Below are 14152 nucleotides of genomic sequence, written 5' to 3'. Positions count from 1 at the left end.
TAGATCTGTTACATAGGGAACATTTAGGTCTTTATGGATGATTTTATTTGTAACAAAGTAAGGAGCATTGAGGATTTTACGAAGGATTTTGGATTGTAAGGATTGGATACGAGAGGAATTCAAAGGTTTAGTAGAGCTCCAAAGCTCAATTCTGTATGACCAAATGTGCCTTATCATTATCATGTAGATAAGTCTTTTGTAATGAATTGGAAGTTTAGACCGTTTGTCTAGTAAGTGCTGTAATAGTCGGAATCGATGTGAAGTTTTACTAAACTTAAAAATAAAATTTAAATAATATCAAAACTAATAAAGAAGCTAATTAAAAATAATAATAAAGTTGAATTGATATGTACATCGCCTCATTGTTCAATTGTTTTGACCTAACATTTGCGTGATCTTCACTGGAGTAACATATAAAACCAAGCAGCTTCTGAAAATAATAATGCAGAAATCTAATGCTTGCATAGTAGATTACCTCATTAAACCAATTGATTCTGAAATTAAATTTAGTATAATTCAATAAGTTCACTTAACTTATCCAATTTTCATGTTTAGAAAGAGGAATTTTTGGAATCCTGAAAAACTTGACAATCATGAATAGTAATTCAACAGCTCGAGATAGATTATGTTTATTAAAATATATTTCTCATTGTGTGGAGACTTCCCTTCCAGCTCTCTGACGTCAATGTTCCTGGAAATACCTCCTCTAGAATCCAGTCCATGCAGTTAGTCGGCACAATGTTGTTCGTCGGGAAAGTTATCTTTAACATTCTTGAACTTTGTTGTTGTTTAGTTTTGACAGTCCAAAAAGTGCCCATGTACTGACTATAACATCTGCATCACAAGGAATGCGACAATTAGCAAAAGCTCCACGAAGAAGAGGTAATGTAGATTCTTCAGTGACATAAAACTTAATCTCAGGATAAATATAAATTTAAAATAATAAATAAAGTCTATGAAGTAGCCATTACTAGGTATGACTGTAGGTGTAACTTTTATTCATAATTTTTTTTCTTCCCCGATCCTAATCTCATATTTAATTGGATGAGAAAAAAATAAGTTTGAGAAAATAAATCCAAAACTATAAGTGGCTGAAGGTCAGCGATTAAATTAAACTTCATATAATTATGACGCTCGACTAAAGTTGTACGCTACATGTGTACACCTTAGTGCTTGTTAACTATTTTCTTTGTGATCGCGATAAATAACCAATAATTATTTAAAACATAATCTCTGTAAAATCTTCGCGCTAACTTCATTGTATTTAACCTCAGTAAAGTGCTCATAAGTAGTTGAAAATTTTACAAAAAAAGATAATTTTGATGTGGAAATACAAAGAAAAAATAACAAAAGCAGGACGAGGGTCTGATAGCTGAGTATGAATGATGATTGTGGGTTCGAATCCTACATAGATAAGTTAAATTTTATTTCAAGGCGGCCCCGAGAAATAAACCCTTACACTCCCAATCTCGGACAATATTGGTCCTCAATGGATAACTTGAGCCATAAATAAAAAATAAAAAAATCGATATTTTTAATCTTTGTTGTTGTAAAGTTAAGTTGTTGACTATAAAGCTAAAAATAAACAGTAGCGTTTTTTAAAAATTATGTTATATTAGTCCTGTGTATCCCGAGGCATTTTTTACAATCGTATTTTTCAAAAATCTTTACTACTGATTCTATTGAATGAAATTAAGGTCCTCACGGTTTCTACAAATAACACAAAAAAATATGCTGTGTTATCTTCATTCGAAAAAGAAAAATGGATAATCATCTAATTAATAAATAATGCTAATAATAAATTTTATTATATAAATGAAAATTAATAAATAATTAAGATTAAGCCACTATTTTGAACTGTATTTTAATATCCAGTACAAATTAAACATTATAAAGAGAAGTCTTTATTTACTTTTTATTTTCCATTTATTCATGCTAACATACAATTGATACTTATTATTTCATCTAACCAACCAGAATGATTGTAATAAATTATACAAACAGAATTATTGTTATTAATTTCGTGTTATAAACAAACAGTTTCAATATTAGTACTCACCTGTGCCAAGGAGAAGAGTTGAAATGATGCGAAACCTTTAGCGAGAAGAAGCTCCCATGACTGTCCAAGACAGCCTTCAGGAACCCAGAGTTGCCCTAGGAGGTAGCGGCGGCTGGAAATCGTTTTCGACTGGAATCGACACAACAAAAGAGGAGAACCGTTCAACTAGTAAGTTAAAAAAAATATGCTAAAATATTGTATATGTACACATGTATAATTTTGTACTAATAATCTTATATATTATACAAAATTATGCCTGATAAGACTTTCAGAGACTACATTCTCTTCATACAGAGTTTAACTCGCATAAGCGGCCGTTTGTAACCGAGGGAGTTTAGGCGTAAAAGCTCGTAACCGCAGTTCACCACAGAGGTGAACGAATGACACTGTTTTTTTCTGCTTCTACTTTAATTATATTTTTATGCAACAAAAGGGGTTGTCAGTTTCTGCATTTCAAACAGTTAATTAAATGGTACTGTGGTTCTCAAATCTATGATTTATTTTTAAAATCTTGTAGAGATCTGCTACGTCGGAAAATTCGGGTCCGGACAGAGACATTTCGACGTTTCGACGTTATTATAATAGTTATTTTTTATTAATTACCAATGAAAATGATTGAAAAAATTGTTTGAATTGAAACTTGTTTGAAAAGGTCGTTCTACGACTCAAGAATAAAAAAATTATAAGGGAGTAAATTAATTTCATGACGCGAGATGAAACGAAAGTAGGAGGAGGAGGGGAATAACGCTGGTCAATTTAAGCAGGGAAATTTTTATTTCATAACAGGAGAGTTAGAGCTCAAAGAAGTTTACACAATCTTGGTCCGATTGAGTGAGCTTCTGTAATCTTCATTCTTCCATACTACAATTAAGATGGCATTGTCACAATGACTCCAAGGAATGTCAAAGCCATTATAGGGCTCCCAGAGGGAGCTGCAAATACCCGACGTTCCAGTCCACATTCTATTATTCATCTGAGATTGCTGAATGTGCCAATAGATTGGGTGTTAATTAGGGATATCAGAGTGAGAGGGCTCTACGGAAGTCACAATGTGAAAATGCGTTTGAGGAATGGGCCAATTGGAGGTGGCAGGGCATTGGAGTACTCCATTTCAAAGAGGACGAAAAAGCGAACTAGTTCACTAAAACAAATACTTAGGGGGTCTGAATGGTTTAAACCTTGAACTTGATATCAATTATGCACTCCTGCGTGGCACATGGCTGTGTGAGCCCTAAGTGTCAGCGGACAAGATGGAGAATTGGGACCCTCTATCGCAAATGCAACAGAGAACCTGAAACACCAGCAAATGTGCTGGGGAATTGGTCCAGTAACTCCCTCATCATAACATGCCAACACAGGGTAAGCATAATTTGATGAAGCTCTGTAGAGAAACACATTTTGGCTGGTTTGACGATGTCTACTGCCTGGATACGGATGGATCCACATGATATGCTGATATTGTCGTTTTTCATAAGACAGGAAAGTCAACAATCGTTCTGGGTCCTACCACAGAGATACAAAAGTTATGTTCTTAACCATGAAATTTAAGTGAAAAGGGAAAAGAAGGAAATTATAATTAGATATATGGATAAATAATGGGGGGTGGGGGAGATATACAATAATAAGGAAAAAAGATTAAATAAAGATTGGAAAAAATGAAAATATAGAAAGATAAATGTAAAAGAAAAAAAAATCATGTATTACTATTATATATTATATATTTTAAATTTACTGTAGTAATCAGTTGTGCGTTTAGCAGCCTATACAGTTGGATCACACAACTATTTTTTAAATAAGATTTTCCTCTCTGTTATTATTATTATTAATAGATTTAACTGCTTCATTTTGATTTCTATTCATGTGTTGAAAATACTAATTATTTTATTTTGCAGGGTCAGGGGGCTGGGCCTTTGTTCTGCCCGTTACAAGCTGATCCAAACAGAATGGTTCAGATAGGAATATTATCATGGTCAATCAATTTAGAAAAAAAAAATACAACAGCTTTCACATCAGTTACACACTGTCTTCAATGGCCGAATGAAAAATAAAAAAAAATATCATAAAATAAACATTTGTGCTATAACTTTTTTAATGATTTTTTCTTGAATGTCTATCTATCTGCCTACCTGATGAAAAACTAAAAAAAAAAACAGGTTTTGCAGAAATGAATTAATATTCATCAAGAACAATAAACATTATCAGTTTTCATATTCTTTCTATTATTCATACAAAGGATAGAATACAGTCATTGTATGTTGCCAAAATTCTTAAATAATTTTTAATGTTGAGAAGATAGTTGACCGTGGATAATATATATGAGGAGAATAGAGATTTCTGATAATCATTTGGATTTCCAATCTCTTCCAAGGCTAGATATTCTGGCCGAAATGTTGGCACTAATAAATAAGTTGTTTAACTTATTTATGAGTTCTACTCTGACCGAACCCCCATCCATCTTCTCCTCATACTTAAATAATATTAATGAAAGAAAGTAAAATATTTGTTGTGTTAAAATAAAAAACTTTACTTAGTTTGATACTGTTATAAAACTCTAAATGTCATTGTTAGGGTCACTGAAATGTACGGGTCTTAACTGATTATTAAGCTTTAGGAAAAGAAAAATCAACCCTCAAAATCATGGTATGACCACCGCAATAAGTTATGTTCATTTTATTTGTTATTTATTTATTCATTTTTTTATCAAGGAAATAAAAACAGCCTCTTGGAGGTTTTCATTTTGAATATGTTTATTTATAAAAATGAAATTTTAATAAAAATATTAATTTTTACATAACATTCTTACTAATAAAAAGATAACAGAAGATTTGAATGTAAGAATACCAATTGTAAAATATTTCAATTTAATTATAACAGAAGTTCCAAGAATAAATCAAAAGATTAAATGGGTATAATTAATGAGTATAAAAATGGGTATAATTCTTGAGCTAGCCTTACCATTAAACATAAAAATATTATAAAAACAGAACTTTGTATATTTAAATATATAATTGTTACAAAAAAAAATAGCAATACGGAGAAGCAAATCATATCCTTAATGATGTTCTCCTGCGTTCAATTTTTATCTGTGATGCCTTCAATAATTTGACTTGTTTTACTCAATAAGCAAATATGGACTCAAGATCACTCCAAACTACACTAAAGCAATATTCTTTTAATTGAGGTCCACACTATCTTAGGGTTAAAGATTTTATCCTTTTAAAAATGACTTACTCTGGAAAGATGGAAAATTAATACATTTTCCTCCCTTTCTGTGCAATGTATTGAACACTTAATTGTCCAAAAATTGAATATTTTTTTACTTATATCCACCATTCAGATATGGCTAGTTATTAAACTTCAACATTACAACCTCTATTTCACTTGGTAACCCTTAGATTAATTAAATGAGTGAACATTTTAATCTTTTATGCATTTACAGTTACAAATAGTTTTTAATTATTAATTAAAAAATATATGATGTACAACTTTCCTAGAAACACAAAACTCAAATATTTAGTGGTATAAAGTTCAAATTTTGCTTTGTATATTCTCTTTTTTACCACTCATATACATTTTACTGTCCATATTTTATCCATGTCTACAAATTACACCTTTCAATACTTTCACGGATGTAAAAATATCTCTAAAATATATTTAATTCTGTCAATAACAGGTAGGTATCAGAAAACCTCTTCTTCACCAAATTGTCACTTGATCTTCTGTTTTCAACCAGATGATATTATCTATAGATATAGATATGATAATTGATAAATAAATAAGGTATACTATAGATACTAACTTTAGTTACAAAAAAGATATACAGCAATATGTAGCAAAGTAGGCTTCTAAAACGTTTCCATTTTATTTATTTTAACATGGCCCTTTAGTGAATTTAAAAATATTTTAGACCATGCAAACTATTCTAGACTAGCACACAAACATAAATTGGAAAATAATAAATATTTTAATTTTCAATATAAATTATTAATATATTGATAAAACTGTTAATTTAAAAAACAGATACTAAGCATCTGAGTATGTGTTGTAAATTAATTTATTATAAATTCAAGTAGGAAATTTATTTATACTGTTAAATAAGCAGTGGATTGGCACTGGGTTCAGAGGAGCTTCATGGGTTTTTTTATTATTTAAAAAAAAAAATCTTTACCAGCTTCCACCACGAATTCTTCATGGGTTGTATTGGTAATGATTTATGTAAGTACTTGAAAGTAATAAACATTTATTATACATTAAACATGAAAATATAATAAACCATTTAATTATTTCCAAATAATTTAGATTCATACTACTTAAAACGCTTGAAAAATTAGCATTTATATTAGTAATAAAAAGTACTACATGTAAATATCATGAAGGAAATTTAAGATATAATTATTGTTTATTAGAAGAAGAAAAATACCAAATATAACAATTGCCTGGTAACAAATAGATAAAGTTTTTTGAAGATTCTTACTGAATAAAATCTGTATCTTGTGAAACACAAAACTAATGCAGAAATGAATGTATAGTATGAAGATGCTATGTAAAAAGATTCTTATATGTAAATTATGTTACATATGCTCAATATACAGAGGTATAGATAAATGTGACCTAGATCACATGTTTTTAAAAGAACTCTAAATACATTTTTATTTGTTGAGAAAAATCTGCTCAAGCTATGGACCTGTAAAATTAGGGAAGTATGACACAGTATCCTTCACCCCTAAAGTACAGAAATGTTCTAGCTTTACCCAGAGATATTGATAAGTGACTATGTATTGAACCAATTGTGAGGGAAGCTACATGTTTTTAAAACAACACAAATGTACCTACACTTTTATTCGTAGGAAATCATCTGTTCATACTGCTTTTATGTTAAGTTAGAGGAAAATGAAGTAGCTTCAAAATAAAACTATTGTAAATTTGCAAAAAAAAAATAAATAATAATAATAATTATTTATGATTTACATACTGTAATTATTTATGATTTAACTACCATCATTATTTACGATTGGGGAGTTTTAATTGAATTCACCATAAATCCTCGCTGGATATTAACTGTACTCTGCACCAACAGTCGATTAGAATAAAGCAAGTTCTATGGGTAAAGAAATGGGACAAGTGCCGCAGAGGGATATGCACCCTTTTTTTTTATTTTAATTTAATAATTCAATTTAAATTTCAGAAATAATTCAGTGTGCCCCCTTCCACTCAATATTTCAACTATTTTAGGCTTGTTTATAAAATTAATATGATTTGAATTAAGGTTTGAACAAAACAACTTGGTTAGGCTTTGAAAACAAAACTTACTAATGAATTATAGTCACAAAAGTTTATTATTTTACATCTAAATGTTTTTAATCAACTCTTATGGGGCTCCCCAAAAGCCAAGACCCTAGGAATATTTTGTATCTTCTCTCACAGTTATACATTATTGATTTAATGGTTATTAATATAATTATTAATGTATAGTTAGTATAATTATGATTTTATATTTTTGCCATAATTATGCTATTAACAGTATAATTATATTTACAATTCTTCCACCTAAACTATTTTCTAAATTATTTCCACCTTGACTTTGAAAACTCCTCTCAGAAATTTTGTAGAAGTTATAATAAAAACAAATCGCGCTGAAAATGAGAATGAAGACTATAAAATAAGGCAGTGAGTCAAATGACAAATCTCTTCCCTTTAAGTAGATAAATTCTACCATCCTACTACTGATAAGGTATATTATGTTCAATGAGGTGAACTGGTTAATTACACGGGGAAGAATGTTATTATTTTAGGAATTATTTAAAAATGTAGTTTAAAGAACATAAATACTTTTTTGTTTTTCGTTGATTTTGTAATTCGTCAAAAGTAAGTTATTGACCAGTATTTCTTACAAATTTTCAATTGCTTTTTTTAAAAATTTCCAGGTACAGCGATGAGTGTTGAGTATGCACTGTGTTTGACTCAATGATTAACAGCCAACTCCAGCTACTCACTTAAGAATTAACACAGGCCGAGGTCAAGCTGGCAGGTTTCGACAGGTAACCTCCACCTCGCCCTATTTGCAGTGGTGGAAGTGCTACGTCGGGAATCCCATCGCTATTCAAGGGTAATCCATCACCTTTGGCTTCGAACAATAGTTGCCTTCAAATGGAGTGTAAGGGGGAACTATCACTTAACTTTTTAAAAACATTAGTCCGGAATATTAACGTGTTGAATATTAAAGTTTCCTTATTGTACAAGAGCCCAAGAGGAGAAAAAAGGCAGTAATTTCACTCCAATTTTTTATTACTTAATTGAAAACTGTGTATAATTACTAGACAAAACTGATGAGTCTGCCAAGTAAACGTAGGGGTAATAAACAATGGCGGCTGTTTCAAAATCTTAAAAAAACATAAATTTTTCATTCGGAGCTCTTTATCTTAAAAACTACCAACAGCACTAGAAAATCTAAAGGAACATTATTTAAAGAAGAGTAAGCTTGCTAAAATATTAGCCCTAATAGAACTACTTATGTCCAATAGTTCTCGAGATATAGCCTTTTAAAAATCACCATTTCATACAAATGTTGTATATTTATTTTATAGTAAATTTAACTAGCTTTAATTTGAGTCCGAATAACCATAAATCAATTTATTTTAGCAAATATCATGAAAACTACTACTCTAACGAAAGTTAAGGTTATAAACTACTTTACAGTATATTAAACTAGCTTTAATTTGAGTGCTAATAGACATCTGTACGTCACATAGTTCCTGAGATATTTTTTCTATTTATTTATTTTAGTAGATAGACCCGTTGATTTGTGTGTTTTAACTTATTTATTCATTAAATTATTTTATTTTTATTTATTTATTTATCTTGTTTTTTTACTTATGTATCCAATGTAGTATTTCTTTTAACCAATTTTTTATTATATTTTCCTTTAAATCTATGTATTGGTTTTGTTTTGGTAAAATGTATTTATTTGTTTGGTTTATTGCAAACTGATGTATTGCTATGACTAGTATTTCTTTGGTTTGATTTCACATCGCTGTCGCTCACTGGAGAGGATCTGAGAGAGGGAATTCGGGAGAGTGAATTTGTTGATAAAAGGAAACAAAAATTGTGAAATAGAAGGGACAAGAAATGGAAAGAAAAAAGGAATAAATTGAAATGTTTGTATTTAGTGTGTAGAATTGATTGTAAAGGAAAAGTGTGAGAAAAAATGAAAAAAAAAATGTTTTCTTTCTACTTTATTATATCATGTTAAAATATGTAATTTATATATGTCCGATCACGGATTGATTAGTATGTTGTGTAATATAGAAACCCGATGTATTTGGGCAGCATAAATGAATAAAGCATTTTTCTCTCTTTCTCAAAATAAATTAACTAACTACTGATATTTCAGTACATTTTAAAGAAATGTTGCTTTTTAAAAAGTTATATCTCGAGAACTATTGAACATAATATCTCTCTTAGGGCTGATATTTCAGCATGTTTACTCTCCTTTAAATAATGTTCTATTAGATTTTCTATTGTTGTTGCTAGTTTTTAAGACATATAGCTCCGAATGAAAACTTAATGTTTTAAATAGCCGCCATTTTGTATTCCCCCTACCTATACTTGGCAGACTCTTCAATCTTGACTAGTAATTATACATAGTTTTCATTAAAGTAATCAAAAATTGGGGTGAAATAACCTTTTTTCCTTCCCGGGTCTTGTACTAGTAGGGAAATGATGAAAATAGATATTCGATCACATCCCTAAGCTAGATGTCAAAATAACTATTCTGTGGGATGATTTCCCTCGAGAATGTAAGTAATTTGATCAAATTTTTCTTCCTAAACCTGAAAAGTGAGGTGATTTGATAACATATACTTAAAGCAACCAAATTATGGTAAAATATTACTTAATAAGAAAAAAGAAAGAATTTCAGAGAATACTCTCCAGACCACCGGTAAATTGCGAAAAACGATCGAAATTGTTGGAAAATATTAGATTTAGATCCCCATTCCTTCATTAAATTGTAGTAAAAATCCTAGATAAAACCTAATTATAAGGTTTAATAATAAGGATCTAATAAGGAAAAAAGCGTAAAATTTAATAAAAAATGGCCATGAAAACGACTGAAGCAGAGATCCTTTAGTTACACCGTGATGAAGTGGTTTTCTAAAGGGAAACGAATAGCTCTTTAAAAAAATTAATAAAGCCTAGTTCCACGTCACTATCGGAGAGGAAACAACAATCACATCATTAATTTAGATACAAATTAATTATCGTTTAATTTAGATAAATCAAAAAGGTTTAGAAGTAATTGTTTGATTCTCCACATGGTTCTGGCTACTCTTGTCGGATTTCCAATGCTGTTTTATTTTGGTGTTAAGAAGTTCAATAATAACAATATTCAAAAGGCTCAATAAAGCTGGAGGTTAGATGTCGATGACAACCGTAGCTAACTTAAACAGAATTCCATAAAAGCCAAATCTTCAAAATTGGACTGAACTAAATCCACCCAAATATTTTTCGGCTCACTTTATCCATTTACACATCCATTCCATTTTCGGGATGCTACCACATAACTTATATTTGCTGGGATACAATTCTGTGTTAAGTACCTCTCAATGTTTGACTCCTTATTATAATTAATATTTCATAATAAGGAAAGTTAACTTCAATGAAACTTTTTTTTTTTTTAATGAGGTGTAGATAGTTGACCGTAGATTAATGATTGGAGAAGTTTGTCGGGGTGTGCGGTCAGCAAAGAACAACATAAATAAACAAAACCATATTTATTTATTTTATGCCGACGTTTCTATCTGAGTTTTAGGTCTATAGAACAAAAGAGATAACAACAACATTTAGAGAAACATACAATTGAAAAGGAATAGTATACAAACAAATTTAGAATTATACAAAATATGTCATCAATTTTTTATCATTTATGATTCAATTCAATATTTTGTATAATTATAAATTTGTTTGTATACTATTCCTTTTCAATTGTATGTTTCTCTAAATGTTGTTGTTATCTCTTTTGTTCTATAGCCCTGATGAAGACCTGAAACTCGGGTCGAAACGTCGGCATAAAATAAATAAATATGGTTTTGTTTATTTATGTTGTTCTTTGCTGACCACACCCCCCGACAAGCTTCTCCAAACTTTTTTTTATACTACAGTGACCGAAGAAAGTATTTGTTCACCACTTTTTTTTTTTATTAAATTATGAATTTATGCAATAAAAAAAACCCTATTACTTCAAAACTAAAAATTATATTATTTATAACTTAACAACTATAAATAAAATTCAAATGAAAAACTTCTTTTATAAAAACAAAACAAAAAATACAGAAAAAAAGTACATTTTCCCAAAAACTGATGGGCTTGTAGGGATGTAATCCCTAGGAAATAAGTGCTTTTTTTTCGCGATTGGTTCCACTGTGATATAAGGTTTCTTTCTTGGGACCCTGCTGTAAATTCTTTCAAAATTTAAAACATTTTTAATTGTTTTAACTTTTTCGCGAGTAGCGGAACTTCGTTCACTTGTTTTTGGCATTAGGATCGGTTAAATTAAAACGAACTTAATAGATTGAAATATTTTATAATACTTATAGAAAAGATCTGGATTATACTCAAGCATACAAACAAGAGCAAGCAAACATAGTGTGCAAATACTTTTTTGACAGTGTTTATATTATATTTAAATAAATTTTTATTATGATCAATATTTTTAATTGAATTTATACTGTTTTAACAAGTTTTAATTGTACTTTTTACTAATGTAACCTCAAACTATTTTATTATTATTTAAATTCATTATATAAAGAAAAGACCAGGTGTGCAAATACTTTATTCGGCCGCTGTATATCGAAACATATTATACACGCGATTTTGCCAATGCGACCTTGCCGAAAAAACAAAATATTTCATATGATTTCGGGAATTATTTATATTATTGCTTTCCTCCTTTGCTCCGAATCTATTTAATTGTTATTATGTAGCAATCTACCTGTTATTATTTGTAAAAAATATTGTTGAGTGTATCAAATGAATTTACATGTATAGAAAATTACCAAAACCAAAGGAAACCTTCAGTGAAGTATGGCGTTTTTCGATTTCAGGGGCTTTTTAAATATTTTGCTCTATCTCGAAGTCGCTCCTTCCCGTTTTAAGCTAATATTTCGAAAGTTTGGAGTAACAAAATTGTTTGGAGAAAAAATCAAGAAATATTTGTTTTAGCACCCTTTTGAACCGCTAAGTTATGAATTACCGTATAACTAAATAAATGGAAATTATAGAACTTGATTTTCTAATTTCTTTTCTAATCGCATTATTATTAAGGGTCACCTATGGTACGATATCTATAAAACAGTTTAATAAAAAACTACATCTCAGAACGGAGATATATTTTTTATTATTGATACGAATCAATTTCCTTCTGGAAAATACTCTTTCCAAATTATTCCACTAATGGGCTATAAAACTTTATGTTAAAAAACATGAATATACAATAAGTGGGATTTCCAGAAATACGGAAATGAGGGTTTCCCATACATCGATTTCAAACCTTTCAAAGTTTTTTTTAATGGCATATTCGTGGTAAACCTTAATTTAAACCAAAATAATTAATTGTTTATTATCTGAATCTATTAATTTTTCAAATTGAATGGATTGATTGATAGAACACGACACCACAGATGTTGATCCTAGTCCATGTAATTCTTGACCTTGGTGCTTAATTTATCTAATATCGATGCTAATTTAGTCTATTGTAATTTCGAATTTCTGAGAGGTAATATTGTTTTGGTTTTTTTTGATCCCCAACACCATTACATCTTTTGATTATAATACGTTTTAGTCAGCGCTTCTGGTTTAAACAAAATAGAGACACAAATCTAATTCACAGGTAAGATCCCGGTCTGGCATCCTGATACATATTGCTTTTTTCCCCCTCCAAAAAAATAATCATAATTACCTCCGGATTCGCTCCTGAACAGTATTTCATGGAGAAGGGAGGATAGAACATCATACACAAAAGTGAATGATTTTCAACACATATGTGGATAGTTGTGTAGCATAATAAAAAAATGATCTTGTTAAACTCTTCCACGATTAAGACATTGTTGAATGAGAAAGTGAGAAACGATGAGACATTAACAAAAGTAAAGTATAACTATACATCCACCTATGGCAAAACTTTCAACTATTCTCTGAGCCATCTTCAACTATGAGGAAAAAAAGGAAGTAAATTTGAAGGTCATTGGCATACATTGGGGTCGTTAACAGGACAGGGTGGGAATCTACAGGTCATTGATCTAACGCCTCAAGAGGATTGGAGAAAATTACAAATATTACAATAAGGCACAGCGAATTGAAGGAGATGTTGGAACAGGTTTATAGAGGATAGTTTTCCGCCATATTGGAATGTGCTGGAGGAAGACACGTACCTAAGAATGTTTCCTCAGCGGAAGAGAAGTATTCTACTTAATCACCATTAAGTTGTTCCATCTTGGTTATTGAATGGTGGGAGTATTTATAACATTTATTATGGTCGCTTCAATCCTTAGCAGCTTTTATAATAGTTAAATAACCGCACAGCGCAATGTAAAGCTTATGAAAGCTTGAATCTTGTGATGTTTTACCCTAGGAAGCTAGAGCCTGCAAAGTTGTCATAAAAAGAAATTAGATCGATGACATGAAGACAAAAGTAGCATGAAAGGCTCAAAAGTCTCAATGAGGAAGTTCCAATCGAGACAGTCTTCAATTAAATGGGTTTTTATGATAACGAAATATTTTTTTGTACAACTTTGGGTTGTTACTAACTGATTACTGTTAATTTATTTATAATTTTATAATATATTTTTTTAATGAAACAAAACAACTGGGGAAAATGTTACGTATGTTTAACAAGATTCGGAATGCTTTGAAAATTTTAGCGATAGGTTCTGCTGAACCTGTGGAAACTCACTGAATGTCACCACTGCTTGATCTACTAGTAATGCAACCGGTAGTAGCAGTTAGGGATCGCGGGTTCTGGACCCCGATGCTTAATGTAAAAATAGCATTGGTCTTACCCTGTTTACTTTTTTCTTTTCCTTAAACCAAGATAACTAA

At 30.2% G+C, this 14152-nt stretch overlaps 1 long non-coding RNA gene across 2 annotated transcripts; it reads left to right on the top strand.

Annotated features, from left to right (window-relative positions):
* The first annotated feature begins 742 nt into the window (after nt 1-742).
* On the top strand, nt 743-4406 carry LOC136795716 (uncharacterized). Of its 2 annotated transcripts, none has more exons than XR_010843366.1 (3): nt 743-882; nt 2053-2227; nt 3952-4406. It is a non-coding gene; the product is annotated as an uncharacterized lncRNA (long non-coding RNA). The 2 variants fall into 2 exon arrangements; XR_010843367.1 differs by having other exon boundaries at nt 2041-2227.
* Nucleotides 4407-14152: the final 9746 nt, after the last annotated feature.

This window comes from Halyomorpha halys, unplaced genomic scaffold, assembly GCF_000696795.3.
Source record: "Halyomorpha halys isolate HHAL.00 unplaced genomic scaffold, Hhal_1.1 Scaffold1313.1, whole genome shotgun sequence".
Taxonomy (NCBI): domain Eukaryota; kingdom Metazoa; phylum Arthropoda; class Insecta; order Hemiptera; family Pentatomidae; genus Halyomorpha; species Halyomorpha halys.
The sequence above is the reverse complement of the archived record's forward strand: the minus strand, read 5'-3'. Positions and strand labels throughout refer to the sequence as shown.